Genomic DNA, 17,173 nt, shown 5'->3' with positions numbered 1-17,173 from the left:
TGCCCTGTCCCTTGTCACTGACCTGCCCTGTCCCTGCTGGTGACATCAGATGATGTATGGGCACATCATGTCTGGTAGCTGCGAGTGCATTATACAGATGCAGCACAAAGGACACATGATGCTGACACTGTCTGGTCCCCTCTCTGTTATATATGTATCTGCAGTGTACAGTGTATATGGGGACTGTATTACCACTCTGTATAACTGTAATTGCCATCCTCGGCTGTGTATATGACTTATAAAAGGAGTTTAAGTGATTGGTCGGAAAAACAAAAGACGCTCTGAAAACATTAAATGTTTCATAAAAAATAAAAGAGGTAAAATCAGTCCATCGCTGTCACCTGCCACGCCTTCTACGCTCAGGATATATAACATCGCTGTCACCTGCCACGCCTTCTACGCTCAGGATATATAACATCGCTGTCACCTGCCACGCCTTCTACGCTTAGGATATATAACATCGCTGTCACCTGCCACGCCTTCTACGCTCAGGATATATAACATCGCTGTCACCTGCCACGCCTTCTACGCTCAGGATATATAACATCGCTGTCACCTGCCACGCCTTCTACGCTCAGGATATATAACATCGCTGTCACCTGCCACGCCTTCTACGCTCATGATATATAACATCGCGACTCTTCTGTCCCCGCTAATATAAATCAGCTGCGTTCTGTGCACCAGTCGCAAGAGGGAACATGATCAACATTTACAAATATATAAGGGGACAATACACAGAGCTTGCGCAGGACCTGTTTTTGGTTAGATCAACACAGAGAACTCGTGGACACTCGCTCAGGTTAGAGGAGAGGAGATTCCGCACAATACGGCGTAAAGGCTTTTTTACGGTTAGGACGATACGTGTTTGGAATTCCCTGCCCGAGGGAGTTGTAATGGCCGACTCAGTCAACACCTTTAAGAATGGGTTAGATAAATTCCTAATGGATAAGGATATCCAGGGTTACGGGGCATAGTCACGCACTATGGTTATTATAAAAAAGAGGGGTAAAACGTAACGGCAGTCATCAACTTCAGTCAAAATTTTATACAAAATAATCCTGCATAGGAGACCACAAATAGGTTGAACCCGATGGACAATTGTCTTTTTTCAACCTATTAACTGTATCCAGTGTACGTACCACGTGTTGCACCACTAATAACTGTATCCAGTGTACGTACCACGTGTTGCACCACTAATAACTGTATCCAGTGTACACATCACGTGCTGCACCACTAATAACTGTATCCAGTGTACGTACCACGTGTTGCACCACTAATAACTGTATTCAGTGTACATATCACGTGCTGCACCACTAATAACTGTATCCAGTGTACACATCACGTGCTGCACCACTAATAACTGTATCCAGTGTACGTACCACTAATAACTGCATCCAGTGTACGTACCACGTGTTGCACCACTAATTACTGCATCTAGTGTACGTACCACGTGCTGCACCACTAATAACTGCATCCAGTGTACGTACCACTAATAACTGCATCCAGTGTACGTACCACGTGCTGCACCACTAATAACTGTATCCAGTGGACACATCACTTGCTGCACCACTAATAACTGCATCCAGTGTACATATCACGTGCTGCACCACTAATAACTGTATCCAGTGTACACATCACGTGCTGCACCACTAATAACTGTATCCAGTGTACGTACCACTAATAACTGTATCCAGTGTACGTATTACGTGCTGCACCACTAATAACTGTATCCAGTGTATGTACCACTAATAACTGTATCCAGTGTACGTATTACGTGCTGCACCACTAATAACTGTATCCAGTGTACGTATTACGTGCTGCACCACTAATAACGGTATCCAGTGTATGTACCACTAATAACTATATCCAGTGTACGTATTACGTGCTGCACCACTAATAACTGTATTCAGTGTACGTACCACGTGCTGCATCACTACTAACTGTATCCAGTGTACGTATTACGTGCTGCCACTAATAACTGTATCCAGTGTACGTATTACGTGCTGCCCCACTAATAACTGTATCCAGTGTACGTACCACTAATAACTGCATCCAGTGTACGTACCACGTGTTGCACCACTATTTACTGCATCTAGTGTACGTACCACGTGCTGCACCACTAATAACTGCATCCAGTGTACGTACCACGTGCTGCACCACTAATAACTGTATCCAGTGGACACATCACTTGCTGCACCACTAATAACTGCATCCAGTGTACGTAACACGTGCTGCACCAGTAATAACTGTATCCAGTGTACGTACCACGTGCTGCACCACTAATAACTGTATCCAGTGTAAGTACCACGTGCTGCACCACTAATAACTGTATCCAGTGTACATATCATGTGCTGCACCATTAATAACTGTATCCAGTGTACATATTACGTGCTGCACCACTAATAACTGTATCTAGTGTACGTATTACGTGCTGCACCACTAATAACTGTATCCAGTGTACGTACCACATGCTGCACCACTAATAACTGTATCCAGTGTACGTACCACGTGTTGCACCACTAATAACTGTATCCAGTGCACATATCACGTGCTGCACCACTACTAACAACTTTATCCAGTGTACACATCACGTGCTGCACCACTAATAACTGTATCCAGTGTACGTACCACTAATAACTGTATCCAGTGTACGTATTACGTGCTGCACCACTAATAACTGTATCCAGTGTATGTACCACTAATAACTGTATCCAGTGTACGTATTACGTGCTGCACCGCTAATAACTTTATCCAGTGTACGTATTACGTGCTGCACCACTAATAACGGTATCCAGTGTATGTATCACTAATAACTGTATCCAGTGTATGTATTACGTGCTGCACCACTAATAACTGTATCCAGTGTATGTACCTCTAATAACTGTATCCAGTGTACGTATCACGTGCTGCACCACTAATAACTATCCAGTGTACACATCACGTGCTGCACCACTAATAACTGTATCCAGTGTACGTATCACGTGCTGCACCTCTAATAACTGTATCCAGTGTATGTATTACGTGCTGCACCACTAATAACTGTATCCAGTGTACGTATTACGTGCTGCACCACTAATAACTTTATCTAGTGTACGTATTACGTGCTGCACCACTAATAACTGTATCCAGTGTACGTATTACGTGCTGCACCACTAATAACTGTATCTAGTGTACATATCACGTGCTGCACCACTACTAACAACTTTATCCAGTGTACACATCACGTGCTGCACCACTAATAACTGTATCCAGTGTACGTACCACTAATAACTGTATCCAGTGTACGTATTACGTGCTGCACCACTAATAACTGTATCCAGTGTATGTATTACGTGCTGCACCACTAATAACGGTATCCAGTGTATGTACCACTAATAACTGTATCCAGTGTACGTATTACGTGCTGCACCGCTAATAACTTTATCCAGTGTACGTATTACGTGCTGCACCACTAATAACGGTATCCAGTGTATGTATCACTAATAACTGTATCCAGTGTACGTATTACGTGCTGCACCACTAATAACTGTATCCAGTGTATGTACCTCTAATAACTGTATCCAGTGTACGTATCACGTGCTGCACCACTAATAACTATCCAGTGTACACATCACGTGCTGCACCACTAATAACTGTATCCAGTGTACGTATCACGTGCTGCACCTCTAATAACTGTATCCAGTGTATGTATTACGTGCTGCACCACTAATAACTGTATCCAGTGTACGTATTACGTGCTGCACCACTAATAACTTTATCTAGTGTACGTATTACGTGCTGCACCACTAATAACTGTATCCAGTGTACGTATTACGTGCTGCACCACTAATAACTGTATCTAGTGTACATATCACGTGCTGCACCACTACTAACAACTTTATCCAGTGTACACATCACGTGCTGCACCACTAATAACTGTATCCAGTGTACGTACCACTAATAACTGTATCCAGTGTACGTATTACGTGCTGCACCACTAATAACTGTATCCAGTGTATGTATTACGTGCTGCACCACTAATAACGGTATCCAGTGTATGTACCACTAATAACTGTATCCAGTGTACGTATTACGTGCTGCACCACTAATAACTGTATCCAGTGTATGTACCACTAATAACTGTATCCAGTGTACGTATTACGTGCTGCACCACTAATAACGGTATCCAGTGTATGTACCACTAATAACTGTATCCAGTGTACATATTACGTGCTGCACCACTAATAACTGTATCCAATGTACGTACCACGTGCTGCACCACTAATAACTGTATCCAGTGTACGTACCACATGCTGCACCACTAATAACTGTATCCAGTGTACGTACCACTTGCTGCACCACTAATAACTGCATCCAGTGTACGTAACACGTGCTGCACCAGTAATAACTGTATCCAGTGTACGTACCACATGCTGCACCACTAATAACTGTATCCAGTGTACATATCACGTGCTGCACCACTAATAACTGTATCCAGTGTACGCATCACGTGCTGCACCACTAATAACTGTATCCAGAGTATGTATCACGTGGTGCACCACTAATAACTGTATCCAGTGTACGTATCACGTGCTGCACCACTAATAACTGTATCCAGTGTACACATCACGTGCTGCACCACTAATAACTGTATCCAGTGTACGTATCACGTGCTGCACCTCTAATAACTGTATCCAGTGTATGTATTACGTGCTGCACCACTAATAACTGTATCCAGTGTACGTATTACGTGCTGCACCACTAATAACTTTAGTGTACGTATTACGTGCTGCACCACTAATAACTGTATCCAGTGTACGTATTACGTGCTGCACCACTAATAACTGTATCTAGTGTACGTATTACGTGCTGCACCACTAATAACTGTATCCAGTGTACGTATTACGTGCTGCACCACTAATAACTGTATCCAGTGTACGTACCACATGCTGCACCACTAATAACTGTATCCAGTGTACGCATCACGTGCTGCACCACTAATAACTATATCCAGTGTATGTATCACGTGGTGCACCACTAATAACTGTATCCAGTGTACGTATCACGTGCTGCACCACTAATAACTGTATCCAGTGTACACATCACGTGCTGCACCACTAATAACTGTATCCAGTGTACGTATCACGTGCTCTACCACTAATAACTGTATCCAGTGTACACATCACGTGCTGCACCACTAATAACTGCATCCAGTGTACGTACCACGGGCTGCACTGCTAATAACTGTATCCAGTGTACGTACCACGTGCTGCACCACTAATAACTGTATCCAGTGTACGTACCACAGGCTGCACCGCTAATAACTGTATCCAGTGTACACATCACGTACTGCACCACTAATAACTGCATCCAGTGTACGTACCACGGGCTGCACAGCTAATAACTGTATCCAGTGTACGTACCATGTGCTGCACCACTAATAACTGTATCCAGTGTACGTACCACGGGCTGCACCACTAATAACTATCCAGTGTACGTACCACGTGCTGCACCACTAATAACTGTATCCAGTGTACGTATTACGTGCTGCACCACTAATAACTGTATCCAGTGTACGTACCACGTGCTGCACCACTAATAACTGTATCCAGTGTACACATCATGTGCTGCACCACTAATAACTGTATCCAGTGTACGTATTACGTGCTGCACCACTAATAACTGTATCCAGTGTACGCATCACATGCTGCACCACTAATAACTGTATCCAGTGTACGTATTACATGCTGCACCACTAATAACTGTATCCAGTGTACGTACCACATGCTGCACCACTAATAACTGTATCCAGTGTACGTATTACGTGCTGCACCACTAATAACTGTATCAAGTGTACGTATGACGTGCTGCACCACTAATAACTGTATCCAGTGTACGTATCACGTGCTGCACCTCTAATAACTGTATCCAGTGTAAGTATTACGTGCTGCATCACTAATAACTGTATCCAGTGTACGTATTACGTGCTGCACCACTAATAACTGTATCTAGTGTACATATTACGTGCTGCACCACTAATAACTGTATCCAGTGTATGTACCACTAATAACTGTATCCAGTGTACGTATTACGTGCTGCACCACTAATAACTGTATCCAGTGTACGTATTACGTGCTGCACCACTAATAACTGCATCCAGTGTACGTACCACATGCTGCACCACTAATAACTGTATCCAGCGTACGTACCACGTGCTGCACCACTAATAACTGTATCCAGTGTACATATCACGTGCTGCACCACTAATAACTGTATCCAGTGTACGTACCACATGCTGCACCACTAATAACTGTATCCAGTGTACATATCATGTGCTGCACCATTAATAACTGTATCCAGTGTACATATTACGTGCTGCACCACTAATAACTGTATCTAGTGTACATATTACGTGCTGCACCACTAATAACTGTATCCAGTGTACGTACCACATGCTGCACCACTAATAACTGTATCCAGTGTACGTACCACGTGTTGCACCACTAATAACTGTATCCAGTGTACATATCACGTGCTGCACCACTACTAACAACTTTATCCAGTGTACACATCACGTGCTGCACCACTAATAACTGTATCCAGTGTACGTACCACTAATAACTGTATCCAGTGTACGTATTACGTGCTGCACCACTAATAACTGTATCCAGTGTATGTACCACTAATAACTGTATCCAGTGTACGTATTACGTGCTGCACCGCTAATAACTTTATCCAGTGTACGTATTACGTGCTGCACCACTAATAACGGTATCCAGTGTATGTATCACTAATAACTGTATCCAGTGTATGTATTACGTGCTGCACCACTAATAACTGTATCCAGTGTATGTACCTCTAATAACTGTATCCAGTGTACGTATCACGTGCTGCACCACTAATAACTATCCAGTGTACACATCACGTGCTGCACCACTAATAACTGTATCCAGTGTGCGTATCACGTGCTGCACCTCTAATAACTGTATCCAGTGTATGTATTACGTGCTGCACCACTAATAACTGTATCCAGTGTACGTATTACGTGCTGCACCACTAATAACTTTATCTAGTGTACGTATTACGTGCTGCACCACTAATAACTGTATCCAGTGTACGTATTACGTGCTGCACCACTAATAACTGTATCTAGTGTACATATCACGTGCTGCACCACTACTAACAACTTTATCCAGTGTACACATCACGTGCTGCACCACTAATAACTGTATCCAGTGTACGTACCACTAATAACTGTATCCAGTGTACGTATTACGTGCTGCACCACTAATAACTGTATCCAGTGTATGTATTACGTGCTGCACCACTAATAACGGTATCCAGTGTATGTACCACTAATAACTGTATCCAGTGTACGTATTACGTGCTGCACCGCTAATAACTTTATCCAGTGTACGTATTACGTGCTGCACCACTAATAACGGTATCCAGTGTATGTATCACTAATAACTGTATCCAGTGTACGTATTACGTGCTGCACCACTAATAACTGTATCCAGTGTATGTACCTCTAATAACTGTATCCAGTGTACGTATCACGTGCTGCACCACTAATAACTATCCAGTGTACACATCACGTGCTGCACCACTAATAACTGTATCCAGTGTACGTATCACGTGCTGCACCTCTAATAACTGTATCCAGTGTATGTATTACGTGCTGCACCACTAATAACTGTATCCAGTGTACGTATTACGTGCTGCACCACTAATAACTTTATCTAGTGTACGTATTACGTGCTGCACCACTAATAACTGTATCCAGTGTACGTATTACGTGCTGCACCACTAATAACTGTATCTAGTGTACATATCACGTGCTGCACCACTACTAACAACTTTATCCAGTGTACACATCACGTGCTGCACCACTAATAACTGTATCCAGTGTACGTACCACTAATAACTGTATCCAGTGTACGTATTACGTGCTGCACCACTAATAACTGTATCCAGTGTATGTATTACGTGCTGCACCACTAATAACGGTATCCAGTGTATGTACCACTAATAACTGTATCCAGTGTACGTATTACGTGCTGCACCACTAATAACTGTATCCAGTGTATGTACCACTAATAACTGTATCCAGTGTACGTATTACGTGCTGCACCACTAATAACGGTATCCAGTGTATGTACCACTAATAACTGTATCCAGTGTACATATTACGTGCTGCACCACTAATAACTGTATCCAATGTACGTACCACGTGCTGCACCACTAATAACTGTATCCAGTGTACGTACCACATGCTGCACCACTAATAACTGTATCCAGTGTACGTACCACTTGCTGCACCACTAATAACTGCATCCAGTGTACGTAACACGTGCTGCACCAGTAATAACTGTATCCAGTGTACGTACCACATGCTGCACCACTAATAACTGTATCCAGTGTACATATCACGTGCTGCACCACTAATAACTGTATCCAGTGTACGCATCACGTGCTGCACCACTAATAACTGTATCCAGAGTATGTATCACGTGGTGCACCACTAATAACTGTATCCAGTGTACGTATCACGTGCTGCACCACTAATAACTGTATCCAGTGTACACATCACGTGCTGCACCACTAATAACTGTATCCAGTGTACGTATCACGTGCTGCACCTCTAATAACTGTATCCAGTGTATGTATTACGTGCTGCACCACTAATAACTGTATCCAGTGTACGTATTACGTGCTGCACCACTAATAACTTTAGTGTACGTATTACGTGCTGCACCACTAATAACTGTATCCAGTGTACGTATTACGTGCTGCACCACTAATAACTGTATCTAGTGTACGTATTACGTGCTGCACCACTAATAACTGTATCCAGTGTACGTATTACGTGCTGCACCACTAATAACTGTATCCAGTGTACGTACCACATGCTGCACCACTAATAACTGTATCCAGTGTACGCATCACGTGCTGCACCACTAATAACTATATCCAGTGTATGTATCACGTGGTGCACCACTAATAACTGTATCCAGTGTACGTATCACGTGCTGCACCACTAATAACTGTATCCAGTGTACACATCACGTGCTGCACCACTAATAACTGTATCCAGTGTACGTATCACGTGCTCTACCACTAATAACTGTATCCAGTGTACACATCACGTGCTGCACCACTAATAACTGCATCCAGTGTACGTACCACGGGCTGCACTGCTAATAACTGTATCCAGTGTACGTACCACGGGCTGCACCACTAATAACTGTATCCAGTGTACGTACCACGGGCTGCACCGCTAATAACTGTATCCAGTGTACACATCACGTACTGCACCACTAATAACTGCATCCAGTGTACGTACCACGGGCTGCACAGCTAATAACTGTATCCAGTGTACGTACCATGTGCTGCACCACTAATAACTGTATCCAGTGTACGTACCACGGGCTGCACCACTAATAACTATCCAGTGTACGTACCACGTGCTGCACCACTAATAACTGTATCCAGTGTACGTATTACGTGCTGCACCACTAATAACTGTATCCAGTGTACGTACCACGTGCTGCACCACTAATAACTGTATCCAGTGTACACATCATGTGCTGCACCACTAATAACTGTATCCAGTGTACGTATTACGTGCTGCACCACTAATAACTGTATCCAGTGTACGCATCACATGCTGCACCACTAATAACTGTATCCAGTGTACGTATTACATGCTGCACCACTAATAACTGTATCCAGTGTACGTACCACATGCTGCACCACTAATAACTGTATCCAGTGTACGTATTACGTGCTGCACCACTAATAACTGTATCAAGTGTACGTATGACGTGCTGCACCACTAATAACTGTATCCAGTGTACGTATCACGTGCTGCACCTCTAATAACTGTATCCAGTGTAAGTATTACGTGCTGCATCACTAATAACTGTATCCAGTGTACGTATTACGTGCTGCACCACTAATAACTGTATCTAGTGTACATATTACGTGCTGCACCACTAATAACTGTATCCAGTGTATGTACCACTAATAACTGTATCCAGTGTACGTATTACGTGCTGCACCACTAATAACTGTATCCAGTGTACGTATTACGTGCTGCACCACTAATAACTGCATCCAGTGTACGTACCACATGCTGCACCACTAATAACTGTATCCAGCGTACGTACCACGTGCTGCACCACTAATAACTGTATCCAGTGTACATATCACGTGCTGCACCACTAATAACTGTATCCAGTGTACGTACCACATGCTGCACCACTAATAACTGTATCCAGTGTACATATCACGTGCTGCACCACTAATAACTGTATCCAGTGTACATATCACGTGCTGCACCACTAATAACTGTATCCAGTGTGCGCATCACGTGCTGCACCACTAATAACTGTATCCAGTGTATGTATCACATGCTGCACCACTAATAACTGTATCCAGTGTATGTATCACGTGCTGCACCACTAATAACTGTATCCAGTGTACGCTGCACCACTAATAACTGTATCCAGTATACGCATCACGTGCTGCACCACTAATAACTGTATCCAGTGTACGTACCACCAATAACTGTATCCAGTGTACGCATCACGTGCTGCACCACTAATAACTGTATCCAGTGTATGTATCACGTGCTGCACCACTAATAACTGTATCCAGTGTACGTACCATGTGCTGCACCACTAATAACTGTATCCAGTGTACGTACCACGGGCTGCACCACTTATAACTATCCAGTGTACGTACCACGTGCTGCACCACTAATACCTGTATCCAGTGTACGTATTACGTGCTGCACCACTAATAACTGTATCCAGTGTACGTATTACGTGCTGCACCACTAATAACTGCATCCAGTGTACGTACCACATGCTGCACCACTAATAACTGTATCCACTGTACGTACCACGTGCTGCACCACTAATAACTGTATCCAGTGTACATATCACGTGCTGCACCACTAATAACTGTATCCAGTGTACGTACCACATGCTGCACCACTAATAACTGTATCTAGTGTACATATCACGTGCTGCACCACTAATAACTGTATCCAGTGTACATATCACGTGCTGCACCACTAATAACTGTATCCAGTGTGCGCATCACGTGCTGCACCACTAATAACTGTATCCAGTGTATGTATCACGTGCTGCACCACTAATAACTGTATCCAGTGTATGTATCACGTGCTGCACCACTAATAACTGTATCCAGTGTATGTATCACGTGCTGCACCACTAATAACTGTATCCAGTGTACGCTGCACCACTAATAACTGTATCCAGTATACGCATCACGTGCTGCACCTCTAATAACTGTATCCAGTGTACGCTGTACCACTAATAACTGTATCCAGTATACGCATCACGTGCTGCACCACTAATAACTGTATCCAGTGTACGCATCACGTGCTGCACCACTAATAACTGTATCCAGTGTACGCATCACGTGCTGCACCACTAATAACTGTATCCAGTGTACGCATCACGTGCTGCACCACTAATAACTGTATCCAGTGTACGTACCACCAATAACTGTATCCAGTGTACGCATCACGTGCTGCACCACTAATAACTGTATCCAGTGTATGTATCACGTGCTGCACCACTAATAACTGTATCCAGTGTACGCTGCACCACTAATAACTGTATCCAGTATACGCATCACGTGCTGCACCACTAATAACTGTATCCAGTGTACGCATCACGTGCTGCACCACTAATAACTATATCCAGTGTACGCATCACGTGCTGCACCACTAATAACTGTATCCAGTGTACGCATCACGTGCTGCACCACTAATAACTGTATCCAGTGTACGCATCACGTGCTGCACCACTAATAACTGTATCCAGTGTATGTATCACGTGCTGCACCACTAATAACTGTATCCAGTGTACGCTGCACCACTAATAACTGTATCCAGTATACGCATCACGTGCTGCACCACTAATAACTGTATCCATTGTACGCATCACGTGCTGCACCACTAATAACTGTATCCAGTGTACGCATCACGTGCTGCACCACCAATAACTGTATCCAGTGTACGCATCACGTGCTGCACCACCAATAACTGTATCCAGTGTACGCATCACGTGCTGCACCACCAATAACTGTATCCAGTGTACGCATCACGTGCTGCACCACTAATAACTGTATCCAGTATACGCATCACGTGCTGCACCACTAATAACTGTATCCAGTGTACGCTGCACCACTAATAACTGTATCCAGTATACGCATCACGTGCTGCACCACTAATAACTGTATCCAGTGTACGCATCACGTGCTGCACCACTAATAACTGTATCCAGTGTACGCATCACGTGCTGCACCACTAATAACTGTATCCAGTGTACGCATCACGTGCTGCACCACTAATAACTGTATCCAGTGTATGTATCACGTGCTGCACCACTAATAACTGTATCCAGTGTACGCTGCACCACTAATAACTGTATCCAGTATACGCATCACGTGCTGCACCACTAATAACTGTATCCAGTGTACGCATCACGTGCTGCACCACTAATAACTGTATCCAGTGTACGCATCACGTGCTGCACCACCAATAACTGTATCCAGTGTACGCATCACGTGCTGCACCACCAATAACTGTATCCAGTGTACGCATCACGTGCTGCACTACCAATAACTGTATCCAGTGTACGCATCACGTGCTGCACCACTAATAACTGTATCCAGTGTACGTACAGTATGCATTAAAGCAGTCTGTAAGAAGGAAGGGGCCAAAATTCCCCCAAGCCGATGTGCTGGGCTAATTGGATTCCAGCAGTTATTGGATACTAGAAGTTCACACATTTCTATGAGAAAGGAAATTAATGTTGCATTTTTTTATATCAGTAAGTGAATGGAAGCAGGTGCAGTACTTGCTGTGTGTGCCATCAGTTTCTCATCTACTTTCATGTACTCAACTCACTAAATATTACATCTATGTAGAAATTCAGAAAGTTCTAAACTGTTCATAAACTTTCTATTACCATTGTATGCCTGCCCATCTATTTCACACACAGATCTGTCCTTTCTCATCCTAACCGCAGCAACGGGTATTCAATTAGTGTGCCCACTGCGTGTGGGTGCACTGCATATGCAAACTGCGGTCCATAGGATCACATGGTACGCATGCTCCAGTGCTGCGGGCCGGTGCGTTCTCGTGCATGTGTATAGATGAAAGTGAACACATCTGTATATTTCCCACCATCCCCACACAGCGCCAGAAGGAAGAAAGCTATAAGAATAATGGCCCTCATTCCGAGTTGATCGCTCGCTAGCTACTTTTAGAAGCCGTGCAAACGCATAGTCGCCGCCCGCAGGGGAGTGTAATTGTGCTTTGCAAGGTGCGATGGCATGTGCAGGTGAGTGGGACGAAAAAGTTTTTTGCAGTTTCTGAGTAGGTCTGAACTTACTCAGCCGCTGTGATCACTTCAGCCTGTCCGGTCCTGGCATTGACGTCATACACCCGCCCTGCAAAGTGCAAACGCCTGGACACACCTTCGTTTACCCTACCACTCCCAGAAAATGGTCAGTTGACACCCATAAACGCCCTCTTCCTGTCAATCTCCTTGCGATCGGTTGTGCGAATGGATTTATCGCTAGAAGCATTGCACAGCAACGATGCTGTTTGTACCCGTACGACGCGCGTGTGCATTGCGGTGCATACGCATGCGCAGTATTAACGTGATCGCTGTGCTGCAAAAAACGGCAGCGAGCGATCAACTCGGAATGAGCGCCATTGTATGACAAGTTCAGCTTATTATTCCCAACCACACAACACGATTCATTAGAAGCTTTTGCTGGTTACACAGACTGGAAACTTTGCTCATCTACAGATTTACTTATAATATAATATAAAAATACAACAAAAGCCAGCTTTTGCAGGTCCGTGGAGACCAGATCTCTCATGTCACTTGGTTATAGGTCCTCTGTGGTGTTGTATCTACTAGAGATATCCAGAATGTACATCAAATCCAGGCAAGAGGTCACAGCTCTCTCATGGCAGGGTCTTGCAGCAGGAAGATGATGTACACAGGGTCTCGCAGCAGGAAGGTGATGTACACAGCAGGGTCTCGCAGCAGGAAGGTGATGTACATGGCAGGGTCTTGCAGCAGGAAGATGATGTACACGTCAGGGTCCCGCAGCAGGAAGGTGCTGTACATGGCAGGGTCTTGCAGCAGGAAGATGATGTACACGGCAGGGTCTCGCAGCAGGAAGGTGCTGTACACAGCAGGGTCTTGCAGCAGGAAGGTGATGTACACAGCAGGGTCTCGCAGCAGGAAGGTGATGTACACAGCAGGGTCCCGCAGCAGGAAGGTGATGTACACAGCAGGGTCTCGCAGCAGGAAGGTGCTGTACACGGCAGGGTCCCGCAGCAGGAAGGTGCTGTACACGGCAGGGTCTCGCAGCAGAAAGGTGCTGTACACAGCAGGGTCTCACAGCAGGAAGGTGCTGTACACGGCAGGGTCTCGCAGCTGGAAGGTGCTGTACACAGCAGGGTCCCGCAGCAGGAAGGTGCTGTACACGGCAAGGTCTTGCAGCAGGAAGTTGATGTACACGTCAGGGTCCCGCAGCAGGAAGGTGCTGTACACGGCAGGGTCTCGCAGCAGGAAGGTGCTGTACACGGCAGGGTCTCACAGCAGGAAGGTGCTGTACACGGCAGGGTCTAGCAGCAGGAAGGTGCTGTACACGGCAGGGTCCCGCAGCAGGAAGGTGCTGTACACGGCAAGGTCTTGCAGCAGGAAGTTGATGTACACGTCAGGGTCCCGCAGCAGGAAGGTGCTGTACACGGCTGGGTCTTGCAGGAAGATGATGTACACAGCAGGGTCTCGCAGTAGTAAAGTGGTGCACGTGGGAGGGTCTCACAGCAGGGTGGTGCTGTACATGGCAGGGTCTCACAGCAGGGTGGTGCTGTACATGGCAGGGTCTCACAGCAGGGTGGTGCTGTACATGGCAGGGTCTCACAGCAGGGTGGTGCTGTACACGGCAGGATCTCACAGCAGGGTGGTGCTGTACACGGCAGGGTCTCACAGCAGGGTGGTGCTGTACACGGCAGGGTCTCACAGCAGGGTGGTGCTGTACACGGCAGGGTCTCGCAGCAGGATGGTGATGTACACTGGGGATACTCACATCTTTTCTCTTCACTGTCCATGTACAAGTTGCACAACCCACATAGGGAGCCTTATTTGTAGATGTTTTTCTCTGCACCTTAGGAAGAAAAGTGGTCAGAATTTTATGATCTTTGTAATAAACACCACATTGCCGCATACGCCACCTTTACTCCAAATATATTTATTACAATTGTTTGTAATATTGTATTTTGTTTGTGTTCTATGGAAATATCTTTTCCTTTTTGTCTATGCACTTCTCATATGTTTAACCAAATGGGAACCTGACTCAAATAAAAAGAAGAAGAAGAAGTTGGAGAAGGAAAAGGAGAAGAAGAGGAAGAAGAAGAGGAGAAGAAGAGGAAGCATATTGTGGAAATTACCGGCCACTGGGTAATAAATGCAGAAAATCTGTTGTTTACATTGAGATTACTTCTAGTTGGACCCAGGTATATTTGGGAGCAGCGTCGTCATCGGGTTTGTATGGTATGGGCAGCACTGTTTATGGGCGCCGAGTTGACAGGGGAATCCACCACTGATGTTCATTACCTGCCAGCTCAGATGATCGTGGTGCAAACATTAATGATTGCCACCTGCCAGCACCAGTCATCCTGATGCGAACACCGATGACCACCACCTGCTAGCACCGATGACCACCACCTGCTAGCACTGATGACCACCACCTGCTAGCACCGATGATCACCACCTGCTAGCACCGATGATCACCACCTGCTAGCACCGATGATCACCACCTGCTAGCACAGATGATCCTCATTGTCAGCTGCTTCACATTCACAGGCAGACGTTTGCCGGACAATGGGGGAAATTCAGATCTCATTGCTGGGCTGCGTTTTTTGCTGCCCTGCGATCAGATAGTCGCCGCCTACAGGGGGAGGGGAAAACGCTGTGGAGGTGTGCGATCGCTTCTTTTGCAGAGCTGCACAACAATCAATTTGTGCAGTCTCTGCGCAGCCCAGGACTTACTCTGCCGCTGCGATGGATTCCTGCTGATCGGGGCCGGAGCTGACGTCAGACACCCTCCCTGAAAACGCCTGGTCCCTCCTACGTTTTTCCGGACACTCCTGGAAAACGGTCAGTTGCCGCCCAAAAACGGCAGCTTCCTGTCAATCACCTTGCGAACGCCCGTGTGTTCGGATTTTTTGCACCATCCCGTCGTTAGGCGCCGATGCCTGTCGCTGTTGTGTGCCACGCCGAGACAATGCGGTGCATATGAATGCGCAGTTCAGATCTGATCGCCCGATGTGTGAAAACTCACAGCAGCGATCGGATCTGAATTACTCCCAGTCAGCGCTGGTCACCCTGTCAGTCCAGTAGTCCTCAGAGCCAGCAGAACAGGGATTGGTTGGAGGGATTGGATCTCTCAGGAACCTCCACAGTGATTGTGAGGATACCGGATCTATGTGTGCGTTATTCTCACCTATCGCCCATCAGGCATACGTTATAGATCTCACGTGGTACCCACCTCCTTCATGGGTTCTGGGATCACACAATAGCAAGGTACAAAATCACCTTTCTTACACACAGTAGGTATACATGTAAACCGTCACCACACCATGGCCCTCATTCCGAGTTTGCTCGCAGTGCAAACGCTGGGCCGCCACCCTCTGGGAGTGTATCTTAGCAGAAGTGCGAACGAAAGGATCGCAGCGCTGCTACAAAAAAAGATTGTGCAGTTTCTAAGCAGCTCGAGACCTACTCCTAGCTAGCGATCACTTCAGACTATTAAGTTCCTGTTTTGACGTCACAAACACGCCCTGCGTTCGGCCAGCCACGCCTGCGTTTCCCCAGGCACGCCCGCGTTTGTATCTGACACGCCTGCGTTTTTACACACACTCCCTGAAAACGGTCAGTTACCTCCCAGAAACGCCCACTTCCTGTCAATCACTCTGCGGCCAGCAGTGCGACTGAAAAGCATCGCTAGATATTGTGTGAAACTGCATCGGCTGTTGTGAAAGTACGTCGCGTGTGTGCATTGAGCCGCATACGTATGCGCAGAAGGGCCGATTTTTAGCCTGATCGCTGCGCTGCGAACAACGGCAGCT

The 17,173-nt window shown here is 45.6% G+C and overlaps 2 protein-coding genes across 5 annotated transcripts in view; one reads left to right on the top strand and one right to left on the bottom strand.

Annotated features, from left to right (window-relative positions):
• SLC1A7 (solute carrier family 1 member 7) overlaps window positions 1–327 on the top strand; it is a 436,677-nt gene extending 436,350 nt beyond the window's left edge. For all 3 annotated transcript variants that reach the window (XM_063938903.1, XM_063938904.1, XM_063938902.1), the window contains one exon: window positions 1–327. This exon is cut by the window's left edge and continues 2,446 nt beyond it. The gene's annotated coding sequence lies outside the window, so the exon portion shown is untranslated.
• Window positions 328–13,823: 13,496 nt separating this feature from the next.
• The window catches only part of PODN (podocan), a 213,581-nt gene continuing 210,231 nt past the window's right edge, over window positions 13,824–17,173 (bottom strand). For both annotated transcript variants that reach the window (XM_063938900.1, XM_063938899.1), the window contains exon 11: window positions 13,824–15,210. The gene's annotated coding sequence lies outside the window, so the exon portion shown is untranslated. The remainder of the gene's footprint in view (window positions 15,211–17,173) is intronic.

Source organism: Pseudophryne corroboree, chromosome 9 (genome assembly GCF_028390025.1).
Source record: "Pseudophryne corroboree isolate aPseCor3 chromosome 9, aPseCor3.hap2, whole genome shotgun sequence".
In the NCBI taxonomy this organism is placed as follows: Eukaryota; Metazoa; Chordata; class Amphibia; order Anura; family Myobatrachidae; genus Pseudophryne; species Pseudophryne corroboree.
The sequence above is the reverse complement of the archived record's forward strand: the minus strand, read 5'-3'. Positions and strand labels throughout refer to the sequence as shown.